The sequence below is a fragment of the Condylostylus longicornis genome, unplaced genomic scaffold, assembly GCF_029603195.1.
Source record: "Condylostylus longicornis isolate FDR11 unplaced genomic scaffold, ASM2960319v2 ptg000038l, whole genome shotgun sequence".
Taxonomy (NCBI): domain Eukaryota; kingdom Metazoa; phylum Arthropoda; class Insecta; order Diptera; family Dolichopodidae; genus Condylostylus; species Condylostylus longicornis.
Window position 1 is genome coordinate 3,667,164 of NW_026578007.1, and position 19,858 is coordinate 3,687,021.

Here is a 19,858-nt window from a genome sequence, read left to right on the forward strand (position 1 = left end):
TCACAAAGGACATATGGCAGATAGCAGATGACACAGGACAGATGGCAGATAGCAGATGGCAGATGACAGATGACAGATGACAGATGACAGATGACAAATGACCGATGACAGATGACAGATGACAGATGACAGATGACAGAGGACAGATGACAGATGACAGATGACAGATGAAAAATGACAGATGACAGAAGAAAGATGACAGATGACAGATGACAGATGACAGATGACAGATGACAGATGACAAATGACCGATGACAGATGATAGATGAAAGATGACAGATGACAGATGACAGATGACAGATGACAGAGGACAGATGGCAGATGGCAGATGGCTGATGACAGATGACAGATGAGAGATGACAGATGACAGATGACAGATGACAGATGACAAATGACCGATGACAGATGACAGATGACAGATGACAGAGGACAGATGGCAGATGGCAGATGATAGATGACAAATCACAAAGGACGACGGACGAAGGACAAAGGACGAAGGAGGAAGGACGATAACAAATGACGAAGGACGAAGGACGAAAGACGAAGGACGAAGGACGAAGGACGAAGAACGAAGGACGAAGGACAAAGGGCGAAGGACGAAGGACGAAGGACGAAGGACGAAGGACGAAGGACGAAGGACGAAGGACGAAGGACGAAGGACGAAGGACGAAGGACGAAGGACGAAGGACGATGGACGAAGGACGAAGGATGACAAATGACAGATGACAGAAAAAAGATGAAAGATGACAGATGACAGGGGACAGATGACAGATGACAGATGACAGATGACAAATGACAGATGACAGAAGAAAGATGACAGATGACAGATGACAAATGACAGATGACAGATGACAGATGACAGATGACAAATGACCGATGACAGATGACAGATGACAGATGACAGATGACAGATGACAGATGACAAATGACAGATGACAGAACAAAGATGACAGAGGACAGATGGCAGATGGCAGATGGCAGATGACAGATGACAGATGACAGATGACAGATGACAGATGACAAATGACCGATGACAGATGACAGATGACAGATGACAGAGGACAGATGGCAGATGGCAGATGGCAGATGACAGATCACAGATGACAGATGAGAGATGACAAATGACAAATGACAGATGACAGAAGAAAGATGACAGATGACAGATGACAGATGACAGATGACAGATGACAGATGACAGATGACAGATGACAAATGACAGATGACAGAAGACGAAGGACGAAGAACGAAGGACGACAGGAAGATGACAGATGACAGAGGACAGATGGCAGATGGCAGATGGCAGATGACAGATGACAGATGACAGATGACAGATGACAGATGACAGATGACAGATGACCGATGACAGAAGAAAGATGACAGATGACAGAGGACAGATGACAGATGACAGATGACAAATGACAATTGACAATTGACAAATGACAGATGACAGATTACAGATGACAGATGACAGATGACAGATGACAGATGACAGATGACAAATGACGAAGGACGAAAGACGAAGGACGAAGGACGAAGGACGAAGGATGACAAATGACAGATGACAGATTACAGATGACAGATGACAGATGACAGATGACAGATGACAGATGACAGAGGACAGATGGCAGATGGCAGATGGCAGATGACAGATGACAGATGAGAGATGACAGATGACAGATGACAGATGACAAATGACAGATGACAGAAGAAAGATGACAGATGACAGATGACAGATGACAGATGACAGATGACAGATGACAAATGACAATTGACAATTGACAAATGACAGATGACAGATTACAGATGACAGATGACAGATGACAGATGACAGATGACAGATGACAAATGACGAAGGACGAAAGACGAAGGACGAAGGACAAAGGACGAAGAACGAAGAACGAAGAACGAAGGAGGAAGGACGAAGGACGAAGGGCGAAGGACGAAGGATGACAAATGACAGATGACAGAAGAAAGATGTTTGAAAATGACAATTGACAATTGACAAATGACAGATTACAGATGACAGATGACAGATGACAGATGACAGATGACAGATGACAAATGACAGATGAGAGAAGAAAGATGACAGATGACAGATGACAGATGACAGATGACAGATGACAGATGACAGATGACAGATGACAAATGACAGATGACAGAACAAAGATGACAGAGGACAGATGGCAGATGGCAGATGGCAGATGACAGATGACAGATGACAGATGACAAATGACCGATGACAGATGACAGATGACAGATGACAGATGACAGAGGACAGATGGCAGATGGCAGATGGCAGATGACAGATCACAGATGACAGATGAGAGATGACAAATGACAAATGACAGATGACAGAAGAAAGATGACAGATGACAGATGACAGATGACAGATGACAGATGACAGATGACAAATGACAGATGACAGAAGACGAAGGACGAAGAACGAAGGACGACAGGAAGATGACAGATGACAGAGGACAGATGGCAGATGGCAGATGGCAGATGGCAGATGACAGATGACAGATGACAGATGACAGATGACAGATGACAGATGACAGATGACAGATGACCGATGACAGAAGAAAGATGACAGATGACAGAGGACAGATGGCAGATGGCAGATGGCAGATGACAGATGACAGATGACAGATGACAGATGACAAATGACCGATGACAGATGACAGATGACAGATGACAGATGACAGAGGACAGAGGACAGATGACAGATGACAGATGACAGATGACAAATGACAGATGACAGAAGAAAGATGACAGATGACAGATGACAGATGACAGATGACAGATGACAGATGACAGATGACAGATGAAAAATGACCGATGACAGATGACAGATGACAGATGACAGATGACAGATGACAGATGACAGAGGACAGATGGCAGATGGCAGATGGCAGATGACAGATGACAGATGACAGATGAGAGATGACAGATGACAGATGACAGATGACAGATGACAAATGACCGATGACAGATGACAGATGACAGATGACAGATGACAGATGACAGATGACAGAGGACAGATGGCAGATGGCAGATGATAGATGACAAATCACAAAGGACGACGGACGAAGGACAAAGGACGAAGGAGGAAGGACGAAGAACGAAAGACGAAGGACGAAGGACGAAGGACGAAGGACGGATGACAGATGACAGATGACAGATGACAGATGACAGATGCCAGATGGCAGATGAACGATGACAGATGACAGATGATAGATAACAAATGACAAATGACGAAGGACGAAAGACGTAGGAGGAAGAACGAAGAATGAAGGACGAAAGACGAAGACTAAGGACTAAGATGACGAATGACAAATGGCAAATGGCAAATGACAAATGACAAGTGATAAATGACAAATGACAATGACAAATGACAAATGACAAATGACAAATGACAAATGACAAATGACAAATGACAAATGACAAATGACAAATGACAAATGACAAATGACAAATGACAAATGACAAATGACAAATGACAAATGACAAATGACAAATGACAAATGACAAATGACAAATGACAAATGACAAATGACAAATGACAAATGACAAATGACAAATGACAAATGACAAATGACAAATGACAAATGACAAATGACAAATGACAAATGACAAATGACAAATGACAAATGACAAATGACAAATGACAAATGACAAATGACAAATGACAAATGACAAATGACAAATGACAAATGACAAATGACAAATGACAAATGACAAATGACAAATGACAAAAGACAAATGACAAATGACAAATGACAAATGACAAATGACAAATGACAAATGACAAATGACAAATGACAAATGACAAATGACAAATGACAAATGACAAATGACAAATGACAAATGACAAATGACAAATGCCAAATGACAAAGGACAAAAGACAAGCACAAAGGACAAAGGACAAAAGACAAAAGACAATGGCAAAGGACAAAGGACAAAGAAAGGACTAAGGACTAAGGACTAAGGACAAAGGACAAAGGACAGGGGACAAAGGACAAGGGACAAGGGACTAAGTACTAAGGACTAAGGACTAAGATGACAAATGACGAATGACAAATGGCAAATAACCAATGACAAATGAAAAATGACAAATGGCAATGCCAAATGACAAATGACAAATAACAAATGACAAATGACAAATGACAAATGACAAATGACAAATGGCAAATGACAAATGACAAATGACAAATGACAAATGACAAATGACAAATGACAAATGACAAATGACAAATGACAAATGAAAAATGACAGATGACAGATGACAGATGACAGATGACAAATGACCGATGACAGATGACAGATGACAGAGGACAGATGGCAGATGGCAGAAAGATGACAAATGGCAATGCCAAATGGCAAATGACAAATGACAAATGACAAATGACAAATGACAGATGACAGATGACAGATGACAAATGCCAAATGACAAATGACAAAGGACAAAAGACAAGCACAAGGGACAAAGGACAAAAGACAAAAGACAACGGCAAAGGACAAAGGACAAAGAAAGGACTAAGGACTAAGGACTAAGGACTAAGGACAAAGGACAAAGGACAGGGGACAAAGGACAAGGGACAAGGGACTAAGTACTAAGGACTAAGGATTAAGATGACAAATGACGAATGACAAATGGCAAATAACCAATGACAAATGACAAATGAAAAATGACAAATGGCAATGCCAAATGACAAATGACAAATGACAGATGACAAATGACAAATGACAAATGACAAATGACAGATGACACAAGAAAGATGACAGAGGACAGATGGCAGATGGCAGATGGCAGATGACAGATGACACATGACAGATGACAGATGACAGATGGCAAATGACCGATGACAGATGACAGATGACAGATGACAGATGACAGAGGACAGATGGCAGATGGCAGATGGCAGATGACAGATCACAGATGAGAGATGACAAATGACAAATGACAGATGACAGATGACAAATGACAATTGACAATTGACAAATGACAGATGACAGATTACAGATGACAGAAGAAAGATGACAGATGACAGATGACAGATGACAGATGACAGATGACAGATGACAAATGACCGATGACAGATGACAGATGAAAGATGACAGATGACAGATGACAGATGACAGATGACAGAGGACAGATGGCAGATGGCAGATGGCAGATGACAGATGACAGATGACAGATGAGAGATGACAGGTGACAGATGACAGATGACAGATGACAGATGACAGATGACAGATGACCGGTGACAGAAGAAAGATGACAGATGACAGAGGACAGATGGCAGATGGCAGATGGCAGATGACAGATGACAGATGACAGATGACAGATGACAAATGACCGATGACAGATGACAGATGACAGATGACAGATGACAGAGGACAGATGACAGATGACAGATGACAGATGACAAATGACAGATGACAGAAGACGAAGGACGAAGAACGAAGGACGACAGGAAGATGACAGATCACAGAGGACAGATGGCAGATGGCAGATGGCAGATGACAGATGACAGATGACAGATGACAGATGACAGATGACCGGTGACAGAAGAAAGATGACAGATGACAGAGGACAGATGACAGATGACAGAGGACAGATGGCAGATGGCAGATGGCATATGACAGATCACAGATGACAGATGAGAGATGACAAATGACAAATGACAGATGACAGAAGAAAGATGACAGATGACAGAGGACAGATGGCAGATGGCAGATGGCAGATGACAGATGACAGATGACAGATGACAGATGACAGATGACAGATGACAGATGACAGATGACAGATGACAGATGACAGATGACCGGTGACAGAAGAAAGATGACAGATGACAGAGGACAGATGACAGATGACAGAGGACAGATGGCAGATGGCAGATGGCATATGACAGATCACAGATGACAGATGAGAGATGACAAATGACAAATGACAGATGACAGAAGAAAGATGACAGATGACAGATGACAGATGACAGATGACAGATGACAGATGACAAATGACAGATGACAGAAGACGAAGGACGAAGAACGAAGGACGACAGGAAGATGACAGATCACAGAGGACAGATGGCAGATGGCAGATGGCAGATGACAGATGACAGATGACAGATGACAGATGACAGATGACAGATGACAGATGACAGATGACAGATGACAGATGACAGATGACCGGTGACAGAAGAAAGATGACAGATGACAGAGGACAGATGGCAGATGGCAGAGGACAGATGGCAGATGGCAGATGGCATATGACAGATCACAGATGACAGATGAGAGATGACAAATGACAAATGACAGATGACAGAAGAAAGATGACAGATGACAGATGACAGATGACAGATGACAGATGACAAATGACCGATGACAGATGACAGATGACAGATGACAGATGACAGAGGACAGATGACAGATGACAGATGACAGATGACAAATGACAGATGACAGAAGAAAGATGACAGATGACAGATGACAGATGACAGATGACAGATGACAGATGACAAATGACCGATGACAGATGACAGATGAAAGATGACAGATGACAGATGACAGATGACAGATGACAGAGGACAGATGGCAGATGGCAGATGGCAGATGACAGATGACAGATGACAGATGAGAGATGACAGGTGACAGATGACAGATGACAGATGACAAATGACCGATGACAGATGACAGATGACAGATGACAGATGACAGAGGACAGATGGCAGATGGCAGATTATAGATGACAAATCACAAAGGACGACGGACGAAGGACAAAGGACGAAGGAGGAAGGACGATAACAAATGACGAAGGACGAAGGACGAAAGACGAAGGACGAAGGACGAAGGACGAAGGACGAAGGACGAAGGACGAAGAACGAAGGACGAAGGACAAAGGGCGAAGGACGAAGGACGAAGGACGAAGGACGAAGGACGAAGGACGAAGGAAGAAGGACGAAGGACGAAGGACGAAGGACGAAGGACGAAGGACGAAGGACGACGGACGAAGGACGAAGGATGACAAATGACAGATGACAGAAGAAAGATGACAGATGACAGATGACAGAGGACAGATGACAGATGACAGATGACAAATGACAGATGACAGAAGAAAGATGACAGATGACAGATGACAGATGACAGATGACAGATGACAGATGACAAATGACAAATGACCGATGACAGATGACAGATGACAGATGACAGATGACAGATGACAAATGACAGATGACAGAACAAAGATGACAGAGGACAGATGGCAGATGGCAGATGGCAGATGACAGATGACAGATGACAGATGACAGATGACAGATGACAGATGACAAATGACCGATGACAGATGACTGATGACAGATGACAGAGGACAGATGGCAGATGGCAGATGACAGATCACAGATGACAGATGAGAGATGACAAATGACAAATGACAGATGACAGAAGAAAGATGACAGATGACAGATGACAGATGACAGATGACAGATGACAGATGACAAATGACAGATGACAGAAGACGAAGGACGAAGAACGAAGGACGACAGGAAGATGACAGATCACAGAGGACAGATGGCAGATGGCAGATGGCAGATGACAGATGACAGATGACAGATGACAGATGACAGATGACAGATGACAGATGACAGATGACAGATGACAGATGACAGATGACCGGTGACAGAAGAAAGATGACAGATGACAGAGGACAGATGGCAGATGGCAGATGACAGATGACAGATGACAGATGACAAATGACCGATGACAGATGACAGATGACAGATGACAGATGACAGAGGACAGATGACAGATGACAGATGACAGATGACAGAGGACAGATGGCAGATGGCAGATGGCAGATGACAGATGACAGATGACAGATGACAGATGACAAATGACCGATGACAGATGACAGATGACAGATGACAGATGACAGATGACAGAGGACAGAGGACAGATGACAGATGACAGATGAAAGATGACAAATGACAGATGACAGAAGAAAGATGACAGATGACAGATGACAGATGACAGATGACAGATGACAGATGACAGATGACAGATGAAAAATGACCGATGACAGATGACAGATGACAGATGACAGATGACAGAGGACAGATGGCAGATGGCAGATGATAGATGACAAATCACAAAGGACGACGGACGAAGGACAAAGGACGAAGGAGGAAGGACGATAACAAATGACGAAGGACGAAGGACGAAAGACGAAGGACGAAGGACGAAGGACGAAGGACGAAGGACGAAGAACGAAGGACGAAGGACAAAGGGCGAAGGACGAAGAACGAAGGACGAAGGACGAAGGACGAAGGACGAAGGACGAAGGACGAAGGACGAAGGACGAAGGACGAAGGACGAAGGACGAAGGACGAAGGACGAAGGACGAAGGACGAAGGACGACGGACGAAGGACGAAGGATGACAAATGACAGATGACAGAAGAAAGATGACAGATGACAGATGACAAATGACAGATGACAGAAGAAAGATGACAGATGACAGATGACAGATGACAGATGACAGATGACAGATGACAGATGACAAATGACAATTGACAATTGACAAATGACAAATGACAATTGACAATTGACAAATGACAGATGACAGATTACAGATGACAGATGACAGATGACAGATGACAAATGACGAAAGACGAAGGACGAAGGACGAAGGACGAAGAACGAAGGACGAAGGACGAAGGACGAAGGACGAAGGACGAAGAACGAAGGATGACAAATGACAGATGACAGAAGAAAGATGTTTGAAAATGACAATTGACAATTGACAAATGACAGATGACAGATTACAGATGACAGATGACAGATGACAGATGACAGATGACAAATGACAGATGACAGAAGAAAGATGACAGATGACAGATGACAGATGACAGGTGACAGATGACTAATGACAGATGACACAAGAAAGATGACAGAGGACAGATGGCAGATGGCAGATGGCAGATGACAGATGACACATGACAGATGACAGATGACAGATGGCAAATGACCGATGACAGATGACAGATGACAGATGACAGATGACAGATGACAGATGACAGATGACAGATGACAGATGACAGAGGACAGATGGCAGATGGCAGATGGCAGATGACAGATGACAGATGACAGATCACAGATGACAGATGAGAGATGACAAATGACAAATGACAGATGACAGAAGAAAGATGACAGATGACAGATGACAGATGACAGATGACAGATGACAGATGACAAATGACAGATGACAGAAGACGAAGGACGAAGAACGAAGGACGACAGGAAGATGACAGATGACAGAGGACAGATGGCAGATGGCAGATGGCAGATGGCAGATGACAGATGACAGATGACAGATGACAGATGACAGATGACAGATGACAAATGACCGATGACAGATGACAGATGACAGATGACAGATGACAGATGGCAGATGACAAATGACAAATGACAAATCACAAAGGACATATGGCAGATAGCAGATGACACAGGACAGATGGCAGATAGCAGATGGCAGATGACAGATGACAGATGACAGATGACAGATGACAAATGACCGATGACAGATGACAGATGACAGATGACAGATGACAGAGGACAGATGACAGATGACAGATGACAGATGAAAAATGACAGATGACAGAAGAAAGATGACAGATGACAGATGACAGATGACAGATGACAGATGACAGATGACAAATGACCGATGACAGATGATAGATGAAAGATGACAGATGACAGATGACAGATGACAGATGACAGAGGACAGATGGCAGATGGCAGATGGCAGATGACAGATGACAGATGAGAGATGACAGATGACAGATGACAGATGACAGATGACAAATGACCGATGACAGATGACAGATGACAGATGACAGAGGACAGATGGCAGATGGCAGATGATAGATGACAAATCACAAAGGACGACGGACGAAGGACAAAGGACGAAGGAGGAAGGACGATAACAAATGACGAAGGACGAAGGACGAAAGACGAAGGACGAAGGACGAAGGACGAAGAACGAAGGACGAAGGACAAAGGGCGAAGGACGAAGGACGAAGGACGAAGGACGAAGGACGAAGGACGAAGGACGAAGGACGAAGGACGAAGGACGAAGGACGAAGGACGAAGGACGAAGGACGAAGGACGAAGGACGATGGACGAAGGACGAAGGATGACAAATGACAGATGACAGAAAAAAGATGAAAGATGACAGATGACAGGGGACAGATGACAGATGACAGATGACAGATGACAAATGACAGATGACAGAAGAAAGATGACAGATGACAGATGACAAATGACAGATGACAGATGACAGATGACAGATGACAAATGACCGATGACAGATGACAGATGACAGATGACAGATGACAGATGACAGATGACAAATGACAGATGACAGAACAAAGATGACAGAGGACAGATGGCAGATGGCAGATGGCAGATGACAGATGACAGATGACAGATGACAGATGACAGATGACAAATGACCGATGACAGATGACAGATGACAGATGACAGAGGACAGATGGCAGATGGCAGATGGCAGATGACAGATCACAGATGACAGATGAGAGATGACAAATGACAAATGACAGATGACAGAAGAAAGATGACAGATGACAGATGACAGATGACAGATGACAGATGACAGATGACAGATGACAGATGACAAATGACAGATGACAGAAGACGAAGGACGAAGAACGAAGGACGACAGGAAGATGACAGATGACAGAGGACAGATGGCAGATGGCAGATGGCAGATGACAGATGACAGATGACAGATGACAGATGACAGATGACAGATGACAGATGACCGATGACAGAAGAAAGATGACAGATGACAGAGGACAGATGACAGATGACAGATGACAAATGACAATTGACAATTGACAAATGACAGATGACAGATTACAGATGACAGATGACAGATGACAGATGACAGATGACAGATGACAAATGACGAAGGACGAAAGACGAAGGACGAAGGACGAAGGACGAAGGATGACAAATGACAGATGACAGATTACAGATGACAGATGACAGATGACAGATGACAGATGACAGATGACAGAGGACAGATGGCAGATGGCAGATGGCAGATGACAGATGACAGATGAGAGATGACAGATGACAGATGACAGATGACAAATGACAGATGACAGAAGAAAGATGACAGATGACAGATGACAGATGACAGATGACAGATGACAGATGACAAATGACAATTGACAATTGACAAATGACAGATGACAGATTACAGATGACAGATGACAGATGACAGATGACAGATGACAGATGACAAATGACGAAGGACGAAAGACGAAGGACGAAGGACAAAGGACGAAGAACGAAGAACGAAGAACGAAGGAGGAAGGACGAAGGACGAAGGGCGAAGGACGAAGGATGACAAATGACAGATGACAGAAGAAAGATGTTTGAAAATGACAATTGACAATTGACAAATGACAGATTACAGATGACAGATGACAGATGACAGATGACAGATGACAGATGACAAATGACAGATGAGAGAAGAAAGATGACAGATGACAGATGACAGATGACAGATGACAGATGACAGATGACAGATGACAGATGACAAATGACAGATGACAGAACAAAGATGACAGAGGACAGATGGCAGATGGCAGATGGCAGATGACAGATGACAGATGACAGATGACAAATGACCGATGACAGATGACAGATGACAGATGACAGATGACAGAGGACAGATGGCAGATGGCAGATGGCAGATGACAGATCACAGATGACAGATGAGAGATGACAAATGACAAATGACAGATGACAGAAGAAAGATGACAGATGACAGATGACAGATGACAGATGACAGATGACAGATGACAAATGACAGATGACAGAAGACGAAGGACGAAGAACGAAGGACGACAGGAAGATGACAGATGACAGAGGACAGATGGCAGATGGCAGATGGCAGATGGCAGATGACAGATGACAGATGACAGATGACAGATGACAGATGACAGATGACAGATGACAGATGACCGATGACAGAAGAAAGATGACAGATGACAGAGGACAGATGGCAGATGGCAGATGGCAGATGACAGATGACAGATGACAGATGACAGATGACAAATGACCGATGACAGATGACAGATGACAGATGACAGATGACAGAGGACAGAGGACAGATGACAGATGACAGATGACAGATGACAAATGACAGATGACAGAAGAAAGATGACAGATGACAGATGACAGATGACAGATGACAGATGACAGATGACAGATGACAGATGAAAAATGACCGATGACAGATGACAGATGACAGATGACAGATGACAGATGACAGATGACAGAGGACAGATGGCAGATGGCAGATGGCAGATGACAGATGACAGATGACAGATGAGAGATGACAGATGACAGATGACAGATGACAGATGACAAATGACCGATGACAGATGACAGATGACAGATGACAGATGACAGATGACAGATGACAGAGGACAGATGGCAGATGGCAGATGATAGATGACAAATCACAAAGGACGACGGACGAAGGACAAAGGACGAAGGAGGAAGGACGAAGAACGAAAGACGAAGGACGAAGGACGAAGGACGAAGGACGGATGACAGATGACAGATGACAGATGACAGATGACAGATGCCAGATGGCAGATGAACGATGACAGATGACAGATGATAGATAACAAATGACAAATGACGAAGGACGAAAGACGTAGGAGGAAGAACGAAGAATGAAGGACGAAAGACGAAGACTAAGGACTAAGATGACGAATGACAAATGGCAAATGGCAAATGACAAATGACAAGTGATAAATGACAAATGACAATGACAAATGACAAATGACAAATGACAAATGACAAATGACAAATGACAAATGACAAATGACAAATGACAAATGACAAATGACAAATGACAAATGACAAATGACAAATGACAAATGACAAATGACAAATGACAAATGACAAATGACAAATGACAAATGACAAATGACAAATGACAAATGACAAATGACAAATGACAAATGACAAATGACAAATGACAAATGACAAATGACAAATGACAAATGACAAATGACAAATGACAAATGACAAATGACAAATGACAAATGACAAATGACAAATGACAAATGACAAATGACAAATGACAAATGACAAATGACAAATGACAAATGACAAATGACAAATGACAAAAGACAAATGACAAATGACAAATGACAAATGACAAATGACAAATGACAAATGACAAATGACAAATGACAAATGACAAATGACAAATGACAAATGACAAATGACAAATGACAAATGACAAATGACAAATGCCAAATGACAAAGGACAAAAGACAAGCACAAAGGACAAAGGACAAAAGACAAAAGACAATGGCAAAGGACAAAGGACAAAGAAAGGACTAAGGACTAAGGACTAAGGACAAAGGACAAAGGACAGGGGACAAAGGACAAGGGACAAGGGACTAAGTACTAAGGACTAAGGACTAAGATGACAAATGACGAATGACAAATGGCAAATAACCAATGACAAATGAAAAATGACAAATGGCAATGCCAAATGACAAATGACAAATAACAAATGACAAATGACAAATGACAAATGACAAATGACAAATGGCAAATGACAAATGACAAATGACAAATGACAAATGACAAATGACAAATGACAAATGACAAATGACAAATGACAAATGAAAAATGACAGATGACAGATGACAGATGACAGATGACAAATGACCGATGACAGATGACAGATGACAGAGGACAGATGGCAGATGGCAGAAAGATGACAAATGGCAATGCCAAATGGCAAATGACAAATGACAAATGACAAATGACAAATGACAGATGACAGATGACAGATGACAAATGCCAAATGACAAATGACAAAGGACAAAAGACAAGCACAAGGGACAAAGGACAAAAGACAAAAGACAACGGCAAAGGACAAAGGACAAAGAAAGGACTAAGGACTAAGGACTAAGGACTAAGGACAAAGGACAAAGGACAGGGGACAAAGGACAAGGGACAAGGGACTAAGTACTAAGGACTAAGGATTAAGATGACAAATGACGAATGACAAATGGCAAATAACCAATGACAAATGACAAATGAAAAATGACAAATGGCAATGCCAAATGACAAATGACAAATGACAGATGACAAATGACAAATGACAAATGACAAATGACAGATGACACAAGAAAGATGACAGAGGACAGATGGCAGATGGCAGATGGCAGATGACAGATGACACATGACAGATGACAGATGACAGATGGCAAATGACCGATGACAGATGACAGATGACAGATGACAGATGACAGAGGACAGATGGCAGATGGCAGATGGCAGATGACAGATCACAGATGAGAGATGACAAATGACAAATGACAGATGACAGATGACAAATGACAATTGACAATTGACAAATGACAGATGACAGATTACAGATGACAGATGACAGATGACAGATGACAGATGACAATTGACAAATGACAAATGACAGATGACAGATGACAGATGACAGATGACAAATGACCGATGACAGATGACAGATGACAGATGACAGATGACAGATGACAGATGACAAATGACAATTGACAATTGACGAATGACAGATGACAGATGACAGATGAGAGATGACAGATGACAGATGACAGATGACAGATGACAGATGACAAATGACCGATGACAGATGACAGATGACAGATGACAGATGGCAGATGACCGATGACAAATGACAAATCACAAAGGACGAAGGACGAAGTACAAAGGACGAAGGATGAAGGACGAAGGACGAAGAACGAAGGACAAATGACAATTGACAATTGACAAATGACAGATGACAGATTACAGATGACAGATGACAGATGACAGATGACAGATGACAGATGACAGATGACAGATGACAGATGACAGATGGCAGATGCCAGATGACAAATGACAAATCACAAAGGACGAAGGACGAAGTACAAAGGACGAAGGATGAAGGACGAAGGACGAAAGACGAAGGACGAAGGACGAAGGACGAAGACGAAGGACGAAGGACGAAGGACTAAGGACGAAGGACGAAGGACGAAAACCGAAGGACGAAGGATGAAGGACGAAGGACGAAAGACGAAGGACGAAGGACGAAGAACGAAGGACGAAAGACGAAGGACGAAGGACGAAGGACGAAGGACGATGGACGAAAAACGAAGGACGCAGGATGAAGGACGAAGGACGAAAGACGAAGGACGAAGGACGAAAGATGAAGGACGAAGGACGATGGACGAAAAACGAAGGACGAAGGACGAAGGACTAAGGACGAAGGACGAAGGACGAAGGACGAAGGACGAAAGACGAAGGACGAACGACGAAGGACAAAGGACGAAGGGCGTAGGACGAAGGCCGAAAGACGAAGAATGATGGACGAAGGACGAAGGACGAAGGACGAAGGACGAAGGACGAAGGACGAAGGACGAAGGACGAAGGACGAAGGACGAAGGACGAAGGACGAAGGACGAAGAACGAAGGACAAATGACAATTGACAATTGACAAATGACAGATGACAGATTACAGATGACAGATGACAGATGACAGATGACAGATGACAGATGACAGATGACAGATGACAAATGACCGATGACAGATGACAGATGACAGATGACAGATGACAAATGACAATTGACAATTGATAAATGACAGATGACAGATGACAGATGACAAATGACGAAGGACGAAGGACGAAAGACGAAGGACGAAGGACGAAGGACGAAGGACGAAGAACGAAGGACGAAGGACGAAGGACGAAGGACGAAGGACGAAGGACGAAGAATGACAAATGACAGATGACAGAAGAAAGATGACAGATGACAGATGACAGATGACAGATGACAGATGACAGATGACTGATGACAGATGACAGATGACAGATGACAGATGACAGATGACAGATGACAGATGACAGATGACAGATGACAGATGACAAATGACAATTGACAATTGACAAATGACAGATGACAGATTACAGATGACAGATGACAGATGACAGATGACAGATGACAAATGACGAAGGACGAAAGACGAAGGACGAAGGACGAAGGACGAAGAACGAAGGACGAAGGACGAAGGACGAAGGACGAAGGACGAAGGACGAAGGACGAAGGACGAAAGACGAAGGACGAACGACGAAGGACAAAGGACGAAGGGCGTAGGACGAAGGCCGAAAGACGAAGAATGAAGGACGAAGGACGAAGGACGAAGGACGAAGGACGAAGGACGAAGGACGAAGGACGAAGGACGAAGAACGAAGGACAAATGACAATTGACAATTGACAAATGACAGATGACAGATTACAGATGACAGATGACAGATGACAGATGACAGATGACAGATGACAGATGACAGATGACAAATGACCGATGACAGATGACAGATGACAGATGACAGATGACAAATGACAATTGACAATTGACAAATGACAGATGACAGATGACAGATGACAAATGACGAAGGACGAAGGACGAAAGACGAAGGACGAAGGACGAAGGACGAAGGACGAAGAACGAAGGACGAAGGACGAAGGACGAAGGACGAAGGACGAAGGACGAAGAATGACAAATGACAGATGACAGAAGAAAGATGACAGATGACAGATGACAGATGACAGATGACAGATGACAGATGACAGATGACAGATGACAGATGACAGATGACAGATGACAGATGACAGATGACAGATGACAGATGACAGATGACAGATGACAGATGACAAATGACAATTGACAATTGACAAATGACAGATGACAGATTACAGATGACAGATGACAGATGACAGATGACAGATGACAGATGACAAATGACGAAGGACGAAGGACGAAAGACGAAGGACGAAGGACGAAGGACGAAGAACGAAGGACGAAGGACGAAGGACGAAGGACGAAGGACGAAGAACGAAGGATGACAAATGACAGATGACAGAAGAAAGATGTTTGAAAATGACAATTGACAATTGACAAATGACAGATGACAGATTACAGATGACAGATGACAGATGACAGATGACAGATGACAAATGACAGATGACAGAAGAAAGATGACAGATGACAGATGACAGATGACAGATGACAGATGACAGATGACAAATGACAGATGACACAAGAAAGATGACAGAGGACAGATGGCAGATGGCAGATGGCAGATGACAGATGACACATGACAGATGACAGATGACAGATGGCAAATGACCGATGACAGATGACAGATGACAGATGACAGATGACAGAGGACAGATGGCAGATGGCAGATGGCAGATGACAGATCACAGATGAGAGATGACAAATGACAAATGACAGATGACAGATGACAAATGACAATTGACAATTGACAAATGACAGATGACAGATTACAGATGACAGATGACAGATGACAGATGACAAATGACAATTGACAATTGACAAATGACAGATGACAGATTACAGATGACAGATGACAGATGACAGATGACAGATGACAAATGACGAAGGACGAAGGACGAAAGACGAAGGACGAAGGACGAAGGACGAAGAACGAAGGACGAAGGACGAAGGACGAAGGACGAAGGACGAAGGACGAAGGACGAAGGACGAAGGACGAAGGACGAAGGACGAAGGACGAAGAACGAAGGATGACAAATGACAGATGACAGAAGAAAGATGTTTGAAAATGACAATTGACAATTGACAAATGACAGATGACAGATTACAGATGACAGATGACAGATGACAGATGACAGATGACAGATGACAAATGACAGATGACAGAAGAAAGATGACAGATGACAGATGACAGATGACAGATGACAGATGACAGATGACAGATGACAAATGACAGATGACAGAAGAAAGATGACAGAGGACAGATGGCAGATGGCAGATGGCAGATGACAGATGACAGATGACAGATGACAGATGACAGATGACAGATGACAGATGACAGATGACAGATGACAAATGACAATTGACAATTGACAAATGACAGATGACAGATTACAGATGACAGATGACAGATGACAGATGACAAATGACGAAGGACGAAGGACGAAAGACGAAGGACGAAGGACGAAGGACGAAGGACGAAGGACGAAGGACGAAGGACGAAGGACGAAGGACGAAGGACGAAAGACGAAGGACGAACGACGAAGGACAAAGGACGAAGGGCGTAGGACGAAGGCCGAAAGACGAAGAATGAAGGACGAAGGACGAAGGACGAAGGACGAAGGACGAAGGACGAAGGACGAAGGACGAAGGACGAAGGACGAAGAACGAAGGACAAATGACAATTGACAATTGACAAATGACAGATGACAGATTACAGATGACAGATGACAGATGACAGATGACAGATGACAGATGACAGATGACAGATGACAAATGACCGATGACAGATGACAGATGACAGATGACAGATGACAAATGACTATTGACAATTGACAAATGACAGATGACAGATGACAGATGACAAATGACGAAGGACGAAGGACGAAAGACGAAGGACGAAGGACGAAGGACGAAGGACGAAGAACGAAGGACGAAGGACGAAGGACGAAGGACGAAGGACGAAGGACGAAGGACGAAGAATGACAAATGACAGATGACAGAAGAAAGATGACAGATGACAGATGACAGATGACAGATGACAGATGACAGATGACAGATGACAGATGACAGATGACAGATGACAGATGACAGATGACAGATGACAGATGACAGATGACAGATGACAGATGACAAATGACAATTGACAATTGACAAATGACAGATGACAGATTACAGATGACAGATGACAGATGACAGATGACAGATGACAGATGACAAATGACGAAGGACGAAGGACGAAAGACGAAGGACGAAGGACGAAGGACGAAGAACGAAGGACGAAGGACGAAGGACGAAGGACGAAGGACGAAGGACGAAGAACGAAGGATGACAAATGACAGATGACAGAAGAAAGATGTTTGAAAATGACAATTGACAATTGACAAATGACAGATGACAGATTACAGATGACAGATGACAGATGACAGATGACAGATGACAAATGACAGATGACAGAAGAAAGATGACAGATGACAGATGACAGATGACAGATGACAGATGACAGATGACAAATGACAGATGACACAAGAAAGATGACAGAGGACAGATGGCAGATGGCAGATGGCAGATGACAGATGACACATGACAGATGACAGATGACAGATGGCAAATGACCGATGACAGATGACAGATGACAGATGACAGAGGACAGATGGCAGATGGCAGATGGCAGATGACAGATCACAGATGAGAGATGACAAATGACAAATGACAGATGACAGATGACAAATGACAATTGACAATTGACAAATGACAGATGACAGATTACAGATGACAGATGACAGATGACAGATGACAGATGACAGATGACAAATGACAATTGACAATTGACAAATGACAGATGACAGATTACAGATGACAGATGACAGATGACAGATGACAGATGACAAATGACGAAGGACGAAGGACGAAAGACGAAGGACGAAGGACGAAGGACGAAGAACGAAGGACGAAGGACGAAGGACGAAGGACGAAGGACGAAGGACGAAGGACGAAGGACGAAGGACGAAGGACGAAGGACGAAGGACGAAGGACGAAGGACGAAGAACGAAGGATGACAAATGACAGATGACAGAAGAAAGATGTTTGAAAATGACAATTGACAATTGACAAATGACAGATGACAGATTACAGATGACAGATGACAGATGACAGATGACAGATGACAGATGACAAATGACAGATGACAGAA